Raw genomic sequence first — 12,789 nt, 5'->3', positions numbered from 1 at the left:
TTCTTAAGTTATTTCTTACATCACTTTATTACAGTAATAGAATATTACCTCAATTGATTATAACAGCAGAATATAACAATGTTATTAGAGTTACAGAGGAAGCAAAGATTAATTTAATGACATGGTGGAGCATTAACATAGTGGACATTTATATACAAGAGATGCTATCAGATTTTACATCTTTTCTTATAAAAACCTTTACTGAGGGTTATAAATAAACACTACGGTCATAGCAGGAAAGGAATCCTCTCTGAGCCCACTAAGAGGTTTCACACATAAGAGTCAGCTCTAAGTATCCTCCGATCACCTACAATAGGGGGAATAAAACCCTGAGTACTCGATTGTACTTAGCAAGACTTACCTGACAGGAGGAAAATAAAAGACTAAGGATATGCAAGGCTTATTTATCTTGTGGGTTATTGTATCTGCAGAAGCATTACTAAACATGCATCCTTATATTTAATTTTATTAGTAGTCATCATTAGTTCATTAACTAACTATTCTATGTAAGCACCTATGCTACTTTCAAGCACGGTGGTAAGTAATCAGAACTATTTTATCACCTTTCAAGTTCTAGTACTTACTACGATGCTAGACCATAGCCAAGTCATACCATCTCACAGAAACGGCAATCCGTGAATCAATGTATCCCAGCTGGTACCTCGAAACACACACCCCATTTGTACCCCAGGCACAAACAAGACTCCTATCGAGGGGTCTAGGCCCTTGTCTAAACTTGGACTCTAAGCCCCCACACTTGGGACCCGGTCTCAGCATGGTGCTTAGACCTCCACCTTTTCCCACCTCTAATCAGTCTGTCTAGAAAGAGCCAAAACCCACAATAAGAGCATAACAAGCCTTCCTGCTCCCATAAGCAAGTATGTTCTTAGGATAATAAGTCTGTGACCTGACTACCATCCACAGCAATGAACGGTCCTCAATCGACATAGGCGAAACAAGTGCAACCCAAGCCTCGTTCGAATGTCTAACCAAATCCAGATATAAAGTACCATTCGGCCTGGTCTCCAATTATCATTCATATATATTCCATATGATAGTAATATAGTAACAACAATAATATCTTTCCTATCTCTCGTGAGTGACAGGTAATCACTCGACATCTACCGGATCCTAAAGCAGAGCAATCTACATGATCCTGACATACTAGTAGGACTCATAGGATAATGATATATATATATATATATATATATATATATATATATATATATATATATATATATATATATATATATATATATATATATGCAAGTGGTTTCATTCAACTCCTTAAAACTTAATGCACAAGCATAAAATAAAGTGCAGAATAATAGGGGTTATGCACCGGGGCTTGCCTGGGTAAGATATAACCAAAGGTTAGCATTTCATCATGATGATATGATCATCAAGGCACCATCCTTTCCGCTACTTTGACTATCTCCATGATCCATTGTTGTTCCTATTATGATATATGTGGATGCAACACAGAGTCGTAAATAATCAACGACAACCGAAACTCTTAAAAATACGATTACGCCTCGCAAGCTAACAAGATAGCTCTAATAACTAACATGCTAGGCTACGTATCCATATTGTCGAATAAGGCATTATTTTCCCCAAAAATGTTCTAGTTTTAAAATCCCAAGGTGTTTCGGCATTCTATTGATTAAATATATATTTTTGAACTAGGGCTCATTTAGCTACCTTAGCAAACTAATTATTATGGAGCTACAAAAATTACTAGTGAGCATCTAATAATGTTAGAAATTTACTGTGAAAGTTTTAGAGCCAACACTATCACTAATTTATCACAAAAATTCCTACAAGTTTATATCTTATAATATTAAGCATCTTAAATTAATTAGATAACTCCTAAAAATATTATAAAACTATGTGAACATAATAAACTAGCAGATAAATCATGATTGTAGGAATCTAACAAAATTAGTTTCATAATTTTTGGTTAACTACATTATTTTATATTGAATTTATAAGTTTACCTTAGAAACTAAATTATAAAATGCTTTAGAAAACAAAAAGGGCTAGTGGCAAGCATTCGGCCTAGCAGCCCTGGCTTGTCCAAACGTGGAACACGGCGTGCGCAACAAGCCAGCCCAGCAAGTGGCCCAACGTGAGATCCCTCGCGCACTGACTATTTTGTAGAAAAGACCTTGATCTATCAATTTATTATGTGGCACTATGCACACTATTCCTACCATCAGTAATCTTGTAACCAAACCCTTGGATGTTTTCACCTTTACCACAGGGAGGTCCTTGGAAACCCCACGCGCGTTGGCGCGCCGGCCGATGGCATAAGGCGGTTACGTCGGGCAAACTAGGCTCACTACGATGAAAGTAAGGAGCCGACCACCATCTATAGTTGAACGCGTAAGGATGGGTGGCGGTTAGTGACTCGAAGGCGCACTATCGTGAGCTACAGTGGAGAGTGGCTATCCACGGTGGTGGCACGCCTGTTTTGATGAACCTACGTATGCTCAGTAGAGTAGTGGTGGCAGATAAGCATCAGTGGCTCACCGTTGTGCATGCCCTACTACGGTTGAAGCAGGGGAGCGCTGCGACGGTCTGGCCATGTGCGACCCGCTCGGGCAGCGGTGCTCTGAGATGGACACCCATGCATCACCACATCTCTGGTAAGTGCCCTGGCCAAATGGTGTGAGCACCAGATAGAGGAGGTCAAGGCAAGCTCATGGATACAAACAATTGAACCAATTTGGACCTTACCCCAATTTAACTAGTGTAACACCTCGGGTGTTAGCCTTGCATAACTTGACTTGCATAACATGAGCATGAGCATCAAGCATTCATAAATCATCATTTACAATTGAAACATTTGATCGAAACATATGAAACATTGCTTGTTATTTCATGTTTCTTAGAACATATGCATATGATCATGTACAAATGAATGCAAGTGGGTAGTGCTAGTCCCTACAACACCTTAGCTACACTTAGGTTAACAAGAGGAACCTTGTTCATGAAGGCCACATTTCATTGATCAAGCACTTAAGTGATTATTTCATGTGTTGAACTAAATAGCTATATGAGTGACAACTACTTGAAATGCTTAAATGACCTTGCAAATTGTTTTAACATGCTTAGAGTATCATCATGAACAACTTTGGTATTTAGTGCTAGGGCTAGTTTGGTCATTTAGCCATGGTTTGAATGTGTATCTTGATTTCAAAGTGACATGTTTGACTAAAGTTGAACTAGGTGTTAGGAACCTTGCATGGAGGAGTTCACTAAAGCAAAGTTGTAGTGTTTGACATAAGGAACAACTTTGATTTTTGGGTCTTTGACTGACTAAGCTCCTAACATGTTTGAAATTGGGTCACAAAAATCAGTAAAACACTCATTGCAACACTTAAGAAAAATTTTCTAAGTCTAGATCCCTGACAGCCTGACAAGCCCACCTTGAGCACGATTTTTCCACGTTTCTGTTGCGAATCAGAGCTTACTCTCTTAATAAAAGTTGAAGCTGGTACATAGGGCTAGGATTTTTGTTAAGATGGTTTACGCTTTGGAGCCTTGGATTAGCCGTTGTATCATCGTGAAAACTCGGCGTCAGGCTCGGCTTCGGGTGTCTGAACGAGCTGAATCAAATGTTCAGTGGCCGACCGTTCGCAGGCGCTGCCCGCCGCGTGGTGGCCGGTAATGGCCGCGCGCACCATCTGGAGGCCGCACGCCGGCGCTGGGCCCGCTCGTCAGGCATCGACGGCCAGCAAGCCACCAGGGACGCGCTTAAGTCGCCACTGAGCCGGCCTTTCGCTCCCACTCGCCTACTCGCGCTCCTTTGCTCACTGCGCTCGCCATCGCCGTCGCAGCCGCCCCGTCGAGCTCGCCCGCATTCACCGCCACCCCAGCCTCCAATTGGCCGCACTCACAGCTCCGCCGCACCCTACTCCACCGTTCCCACCTTGCTGCGCCCACAGCCGCGCCATTGGTAAGCCGTGCTTCGCTTTGCGCCACCGCGGGTGTGTCTCTGCCAGAGCTCCGCCATGGCCGTCGTCATGGCCGCGCCGTGGTAGTCCACCATTCCGCGTGATAGTTGGTGCGCTAGGACCGCCGTAGTACACCAGTGCTTGTCCGAGCCTGTGATCGAGTCACCGAGGTCGTCACCGGCGTTTGCCATTGTTCCGCCCCGCCGTGCCATCGCAGCCGTCCGCCATGGTCGGCGGTGAAGTGCTTCGGTGCTCCTTCCATCCATGCGAAGGCCACCACCGGGTGCGGGTGATTGGGTAGACCACGTAGGTGTAGTCGCTACCGCCGGCGGGTTCACCGGCGACGAGCTAGGGCCGTGCCGCGTCGAACGCCACCGTCTCCCCTGTTTACAGTCGATGACATGTGGGTCCGGCTGACCGGTGGGTCCCTGTTGCCAGTGACTAGTATTAGGAGGCTAGTTCATTCTTTTCAGATTTAAACCCTAATTTCAAGTGTTTTGTTATTTTTGTATATTTAGTTTGGTAGCTCCAAAAATTGTGAAATAAATTTTGTAGTGTTGCTTAGGAAGTGTAGTATTTAAGGAAAATATGTTCTTGGTTTCAACAGTAGAAATTTCAGGAGATTTAAATAGGGATTTCAAATGTGCTTTTGAATGCATTCAAATTTGTTTATTTTATATCTAGAGTTCCTGTGCTCCAAAAATTATGAAATTTTTGTGGTAGGCTATTCTTGTCATACATGAGCTTGGATAAAAATTTGAGAACCAGTGCATGTGTAGATCTATAGTTATAGATTTTTCTTTTATAAATAGTTAATCCTTGCATGAATTTTTATAAATTAATTATAAGTCCAAAATTCATGAGATTTATTGGAGATGATACTAGTACCATATGGATGTTAGGAAAAATAAGAAATCTGTTGCTTGACACTTTTCAATAGGATTTTCCATTTATGCTATTTCAAGCCTTGCTTCCTTATCATTTTTGTATAGGATGTTCTACTTAGTAAAATGACATGAAATTTTTATAGCAGTCCTTTGATAGCATTAGTAAGGCTCTGTAAATTTTTGAGAATTTATTAAGCACATCTGATATATATTTATTATTTAACCTAGATATCTAAATAAAATAATAAAGGCAATTTAATAAATAGTTTGGGCTTGCCATTATATTATCTTAACTATGTTTGGTATGCTTAAACTGTTGGTAGGTTCTAGGTTGTCAATTGTGAATGATTACATGAAGTAGAGGTGTTATTACTTTATATTGCATGTTAAGTCATTTCCGGACTGATTCTAGAATATGATGAGTTGCATGTTGAAACTGATGTAGGACTGTAAAAATGGTTAATAACAAAGTTGTAGAAAATTTGATAAGCTTTCCAGAAAGTCCAGGATCACTAGATTTGGAATTGTAGAACTCCAGTTATGAGTGAAACAAGTAGATACTGTTTATGGCATAGTCGATGCATTGTAGGAGTAGTTAAGTAGTAAGCGAGAAGAGATATGCACCTACTCAAACAACGCGATGCACTTGTTAACATTATGCATTCGTAATACTCATACCATACTCATGCATCTAGGATCGGAGGAAGAGATCACGTTGCTGGAATTCGAAGAAGCCGAGGAAGGGAACCCGCAGGAGAATCCGCAAGTCCCCGCTCCCGAAGGCGTGGAGCAGAACCCTGAAGAGCTTCCGGAGTGCCCTGACCATCGTCCTACTTCCTTTCTGCGAGGCAAGCCCCGGAGCATTATAAGTCTCCCAGTAATTTACAAATGTTTACTTACGTATTTATGATTGATGCATTAGGTTATAAGAGTTGAATGAAACCACTTGATGCATGTACATTCCTTGTCCAGATATTAACCCTTTAACCGGTATAGGTCCAGGATCGAATATATGCTTAGCCATGCTTAGACCGGTAGAAGTCGGGTGATGTCCTGTCACCTGCGAGATATAGGTGGATACCGGAGCACGGTTGGCTATATCTGCTATCGTGGAACAGAACCATGTGGTAAAAGTAAATTGAGACCGGACGGGAGGTCGATAGGGAAGCAACAAGGCATGGAGGTCTTGGGTGTGGACTTATCCCCGTCTGTGTCGATCAAGGACCGTACCGTTGTTGGAACTTCTGACAAGATTGAACGCATGCCTCTCACTTAGCTGGCCGGATAACTCGTTCCGACCGCGAAGCCGAGTAATTCAACTCAGGCCGGGAATCGTTCTGTTGTGCGCTCCTTCCGGGGAACGATCAGACTGAGCCCAAGGGCAGGCTTGGCCTGAGCATCCTGGCATCTGGTGTTCCAGATTGTGCGGCGCAGTACGAACCCGCGAAATGTGTACCGGAGTTGTACCAAAGGTGACCTAAGACTATCGTGGCTGATAGATCTGGGTTTGTGTTAGGAATAAATTCCCAGCTGGTTGAAATCGATTCGAATCGCCGTCTCTCCCGGATAGTGAGAAACTTGGCTAGCTCCAACATCGTAGTAACTGTGTTATGAAACATGATGGTTCAAATGAATATGGAATTACAATACTTGCTATGGTTACTATTGTATGATTCTAAATAATATACCACATGTTTGGCATAGGATAGTTGCTAACCTAGAAATGGATAGTTATAATTAACTTGATAAAAGAATCACAACTGTACAACGGTTAATTGCCTTTTTCGCAAAATGTTGTCAAGATACGTCCACTTATACAGCCTTGCATAATCCTTGGAGTCATTTTATTTCTGGTTCATGACGGGTAAGTCTAGCTGAGTACCTTCTCGTACTCAGGGTTTATTTTCCCATTGTTGCAGATGGCACTGTGTATCATGGTTATTGCAAGAGTTGCTTCTATCCCGCTGTGGATGAGGAGTAAGCCTTGGGCAGGCTTCCTTAGTAATTCCTATCCTTGCTTTTGTGGACCGTGATCTGGTTTGGCACTGTAGTAAACTATGTTGGAAAACTTTATCTCAAACTTATTTGCTTCCGCTTTGTTTATCAAACTTGTTTTGTAATAACTTTTATTCGTACTCTGATGATGAAACGTATCTGTGAACTTTATGTAATATGTGGCATGTATGTTGAATCCTGTACGATCTTGGTTGTTGTAAATCGTTTATCGAGACCCGTCGTGGTACTCGACGGACTACCGGGTTTATATGGGTTCAAGTATGACAGTGCGACCGCTTGCGGATTGCCATTATACTTGTATTCTTATAAATTGGTCGGTTCTGCGACAGCTGGTATCAGAGCAAGATTCAACGTTAATTGTCACAAGTGTATTTAAAACAAAAGTTTTTGTTTTCCAAAAAACCCTTCTCTAGCAACTAATAGTTATATAATAGGTATTTGAAATCTAAAGTGTGCCAATGATCACTTTCCTTATGCCCAGATTAAGGACTATTAGGTGGCTATTTAAGTACTAACATGGGGGTTTTTACTTCGTCGTCCATACGGCGTGCTATAGTATGGATGCCATTCACTTGAGTGGTAATGTATGGATCAAATGCCTCTACGCCAAGGTAAGATGAGTGTATGACCGCAAGATGTGAGCGTGCGGTCGGGAAGAGTTAGCTTTGGTACGGCTATGTATACATGCTCGCATGTGTACATGGTACGTATTTAATTGTGGGTTTAAATTATTGTTGGGTAGATTGATACGGAAGTATATGTATGGGGATACATATATGGAAGTATTTACAATTACATTCTGCATATTCTTTATGGGTTTAGGGCTGAAATGAAATTTTATGCAGGTACACTAACAACGAAACGTGTAGCTCGACTAGTTACGCTATTATGAGAGAACGTATGTATGCCACCGTGTCTACCGTTAGAAACAAATTTTTCCTAAGTTTGTGAGGACGTACGGCACGAGCATGCATCATGTTAAAATACCATTCACATAATTACAATTGTTCCTCCCCTTATAAAGATTCTTACTCGGTTATGTAACTCTTATCCATTATGGCATTGTCTCACCAAAGGGTACATGTTGATGGTGCAGATGGCACGCACCAAGCAGACTGCTCGCAAGTCCACCGGAGGTAGAGCTCCTAGCCGTCAGCTTGCTCCACGTACCCGTCAACGTCACACGTTCCTTGGAGAGTTTGGGATGCCTACCCTCTTGTGGAGAGTGCTCAGCTATGTAGGCTATCCTGATGGAATGGAACCCCGCTACTTCTGGGCGAATGAGCGGTTGGGGGAAGGTCTCTTAGTTACTGTGGAGGCCGTTGTCCGTCCCCGAGGTGACGATTCTGAGTGGACAGGCTGGTGTTATGAGTCGACTGGTAGGACTGCTGAAGAAGCAGCTGGCAGGGCAGCTTTTGGGATCCTGAGGGATATCATGGATCGTTTTCCTCAGGAGCTGGCAGCCGCTTTGGTTGGAGTCTTTCCAAGAGGTAATCCCTTCACTGACTCATGGCGGCAGGCTAGAGGAAGACCCTTGGAAATTGGTGCAGCAGAAGGCAGAACAGCGATAGCCCTGCAATGAGCGCCATGTTCGCAGTGATGAGAGTGTTGGATGGAATTGAAGGTAGCCTCAGACGTGTGTCTGGTGCTCTTGGTCATGCCCGCGAGGACCGACGTCAGCTTCAGAGGGAGCACGACGCCGAGATTGAAAGGCTCACCGAGGAGATGACTAGGTTAACTCATCAGCGGAATGCAGCCTGGTCCAGGGAAGATGTCCTGAGAGCTCGACAGTTTGAGCTGGAACAACAGCTGGCCAATGCGGAGGGATACAATGATAATCTGCATGAAGAAGTTCACCTACTGCACAATCAGCTCCACCCTTATGTACCACCTGGAGCCGCAGAAATGGATCTAGAAGGGTACGAGGAAGAAGAAGAAGTGGCACCTGAAGAAGAAGTAGAACCTGGGGAAGAAGATGATTCTGCATCTGACCTCGATAGTGATCATGATGAGGATTAGATCACTTAGCGTGTAGTGGGAAGACTAATGTATCACCTTTATTTATGTAATGGACCTGTAGTTCCAAGTTGGCATTAGTAACCAGACTATCATGTAATGCTAATCGCACGTTTGGGTAAACGTTAATGCAATTTTAGTTCCTTGTCGGTCATCACGCTTTAACTTGCATGCGTTATGAGCACGATAAGTGGTCAAATTGGCGATGTCATGTTGCGAGAATGAATTATTATGCCTCTGTTTTTATTGTGCTTTCGAGAATTTTTCTCCAGTAATTTCAGTTTGGCATGAGTACCTAATTCGTCTGCAATCTCTTGGCATCGACCCATAATCGCTTATTGTTGCAACTTCGCAGATGACGCGCACCCGTGCTGGAGCTAGTAGCGGTCAGGATGGCAACCAGGATGATTTGCCACCCCCACCGCCACCGTCTGCTCAGGAGTTCTTTACCCAGTTCTTGGGTAGCCAGAGGACAATGGAAGAAGCCTTGCGCCTCATCGCGCAAAACACTGCTCGTGGCCACCCACAGCAACCAGGGGCCGAGCCAAATCAGCACAGTACATTCAAGGAGTTTCTGGACACGAAGCCTCCGATCTTCAAAGTGGCTGAGGAACCACTGCAGGCCGATGAGTGGCTGAATACCATCGAGCAGAAATTTCGTCTGCTAAGGGTCACCGAGCACCTCAAAGCTGAATATGCTTCTCATCAGCTGCAAGGACCAGCAGGAATCTGGTGGACGCACTTTCTGTCGTCTCTGCCTGCTAATGCGAGAGTGACCTGGGATCAATTCAAGCTGGCTTTTAGGGGACACCATATTCCCCCGGGCCTGATGCGCATGAAAGCAGCAGAATTTATGAGGCTCACTCAGGGAACCAAGTCACTCACAGAATATATGCACGCATTCAACAACTTGTCAAGATATGCTCCCGGTTTCGTGGATACAGAAGAGAAAAAGATTGAGAGTTTCAAGCGAGGGTTGGGTACCAAACTAATGAAGACTATGGCAAATTCTCGATGTGCCACGTACAATGAGTTTATTAGTGATGCCTTGACCCAAGAAAACCACAACAACCTGCATGCAGTTGCTAAGGGTCGCAAGAGGGCATATGAGGCCAGTGCATCCGGATCTTTTCAGTCAAAAGCGCCTATCGCAGCTAGGCCACCATTTCGTCCACCTGCATCCAAGTTCAGGCCTCCACCACCGAAAGCTCAGAATAACAGGCCACAGAAACCGTTTCGTAAGGCGTTCACTATTGCCTTACCAAAAGGGAATGGTAATCAGGACAGCTCCACCGGATTCAAAAGTAATCAACCTTGTTTCAACTGCAACCAACTAGGTCATTGGTCCAAGGAGTGCCCCCACCCCAAGAGGAATGGCAACCCAAATCAGAACAATCAAAGGCAGATGAATGCCAGGGCACGTCAGGGACAAGTGCATTATACCGCTGTGGAGGAAGTGCCCGCCGGAGAAGTTGTCACGGCCTGGTATGTTTCTTGTCAACAAACACCCCGCTGTTGTTTTATTTGATTCAGGAGCTTCTCATTCATTTATGAGTCAAGCATTTGCATCTAGACATGATCAAGAAATAATTGAAGTAAGTAAAGGGGGTTTTAACATAAGTTCAGCAGGGGGAACTGTTACTACCAAAAAGATAGTCAAAAATGTACTCATCTTGATACAAGGGCGGGAGTACACCACAGATTTGATAATATTGCCGGGATTGTCGATAAGTGTAATCTTAGGCATGAATTGGATGAAGTATCATGGTGCTCTTATTGACACTAGCACCCGTACTATCATGTTGAGAGAACCCACTGGGAGGGAAAGCTTTTCTAGTTCCACTCTCCCGCGATTTCGAACCCCAACATTTAGCCTGTGCTATCCAAGCCACCACCATATGTGATATCCCAGTGGTTTGTGAGTTTCCGGATGTATTTCCAGAGGAATTACCAGGTCTACCACCGGATAGGGACTGTGGAATTTAAGATCGAATTAGTGCCAGGTACCGCACCCATATCCAGAAGGCCATATAGAATGCCACCCAATGAGTTAGCAGAACTTAAGGTTCAATTGCAAGATCTATTGGACAAAGGTCTTATCCAGCCTAGCTCATCTCCGTGGGGATGTCCAGCATTGTTTGTGAAAAAGAAGGATAAGTCACTAAGGATGTGTGTAGATTACAGACCACTCAATGCTGTGACCATCAAGAACAAATATCCGTTACCCCGCATCGACATCTTGTTCGATCAGCTAGCGAAGGCAAAAGTATTCTCCAAAATTGACTTAAGATCAGGTTACCATCAGATAAAGATCAGACCGGAGGATATACCGAAGACTGCTTTCTCTACTAGGTACGGCTTATACGAGTATTTGGTTATGTCTTTCGGACTAACAAATGCTCCAGCCTACTTTATGTACCTAATGAACTCGGTATTCATGCCCGAACTTGATAAGTTCGTGGTCGTGTTTATCGATGACATATTGATTTATTCAGAAACTGAGTCAGATCATGAAGAGCATCTGAGGATTGTCCTATCCAGACTCAGGGAACATAAGCTTTATGCCAAGTTTAGTAAATGTGAATTCTGGATGAGCAAAGTACCTTTCTTAGGTCACATTTTATCCAGAGATGGAATCTCAGTAGACCCATCAAAGGTGCAAGAGGTCATGGATTGGAAAGCCCCAACTTCGGTGCATGAAGTTCGGAGTTTCCTAGGGTTAGCAGGATACTATCGTCGGTTTATTCCAGACTTCTCAAAGATAGCTAAGCCTATGACCAGACTACTTCAGAAAGATGAGAAATACAAGTGGACACCAGAATGTGAAACAGCTTTTCACACCCTCAGAACCTTGTTGACTACAGCACCAGTGCTAGCACAACCAGACATTGAAAAGCCTTTTGATGTATTTTGTGATGCATCAGGAATAGGTTTGGGATGTGTACTTATGCAAGAAGGGAGAGTAATTGCATATGCCTCTCGGCAACTGAGAAAATCATGAAGTCAACTACCCTACACATGATTTGGAACTTGCAGCCGTTGTCCATGCACTAAAGATATGGAGACATTACTTGTTGGGCAATGTATGTCATATCTATACTGACCACAAAAGCCTCAAGTATATCTTTACCCAGCCAGAACTGAACATGAGACAACGTAGATGGTTGGAATTGATTAAGGACTATAATTTGGAAGTGCATTACCATCCGGGTAAAGCAAATGTAGTAGCTGATGCACTTAGTCGGAAGTCCCATTGCAACACTATGGAAGCGCTATTGGAAGATGGATTCAACTTGCTACATCCTGCCTGTACTACACAATATCACAATCAGTTGTTCGCTTGAGAGCCGAAATCATAGAGCTACAGCAGACAGATGTAGGAATAAGTCACATCAAGAGAAAAATGCAAGAGCAAGAAACAAAACACTTTAGATTGGACGAAAGAGGTGTATTATGGTTTGAGGACCGGCTAGTGGTGCCGAAAGACCGTGAGCTAAGGAATCAGATTTTAGAAGAAGCTCACTCGTCCAAATTGTCTATCCACCCGGGTAGTAGTAAAATGTATCAAGATCTAAGAAATCGTTTTTGGTGGACTAAGATGAAGAAAGAGATCGCAGCCTATGTTGCTAGATGTGATAACTGCAGCAGAGTGAAAGCCGTCCATATGAAAACCGCTGGATTACTTCAGCCATTGCCTATTCCAGGATGGAAATGGGAGGAGATCAGTATGGACTTTATCACAGGCCTTCCAACGACGCCCCAAGGTCACGATTCAATCTGGGTCATTGTTGATCGTCTCACAAAGTCAGCCCATTTTGTACCAGTTCACACAACATATCACGCGGGTAAATACTCTGAGTTATATGTTTCCCAGATCGTGAAGTTGCATGGAGTACCCCGGACCATAATAT

Source organism: Miscanthus floridulus, chromosome 1 (genome assembly GCF_019320115.1).
Source record: "Miscanthus floridulus cultivar M001 chromosome 1, ASM1932011v1, whole genome shotgun sequence".
NCBI lineage: Eukaryota > Viridiplantae > Streptophyta > Magnoliopsida > Poales > Poaceae > Miscanthus > Miscanthus floridulus.
This window is presented reverse-complemented; position numbering follows the sequence as displayed.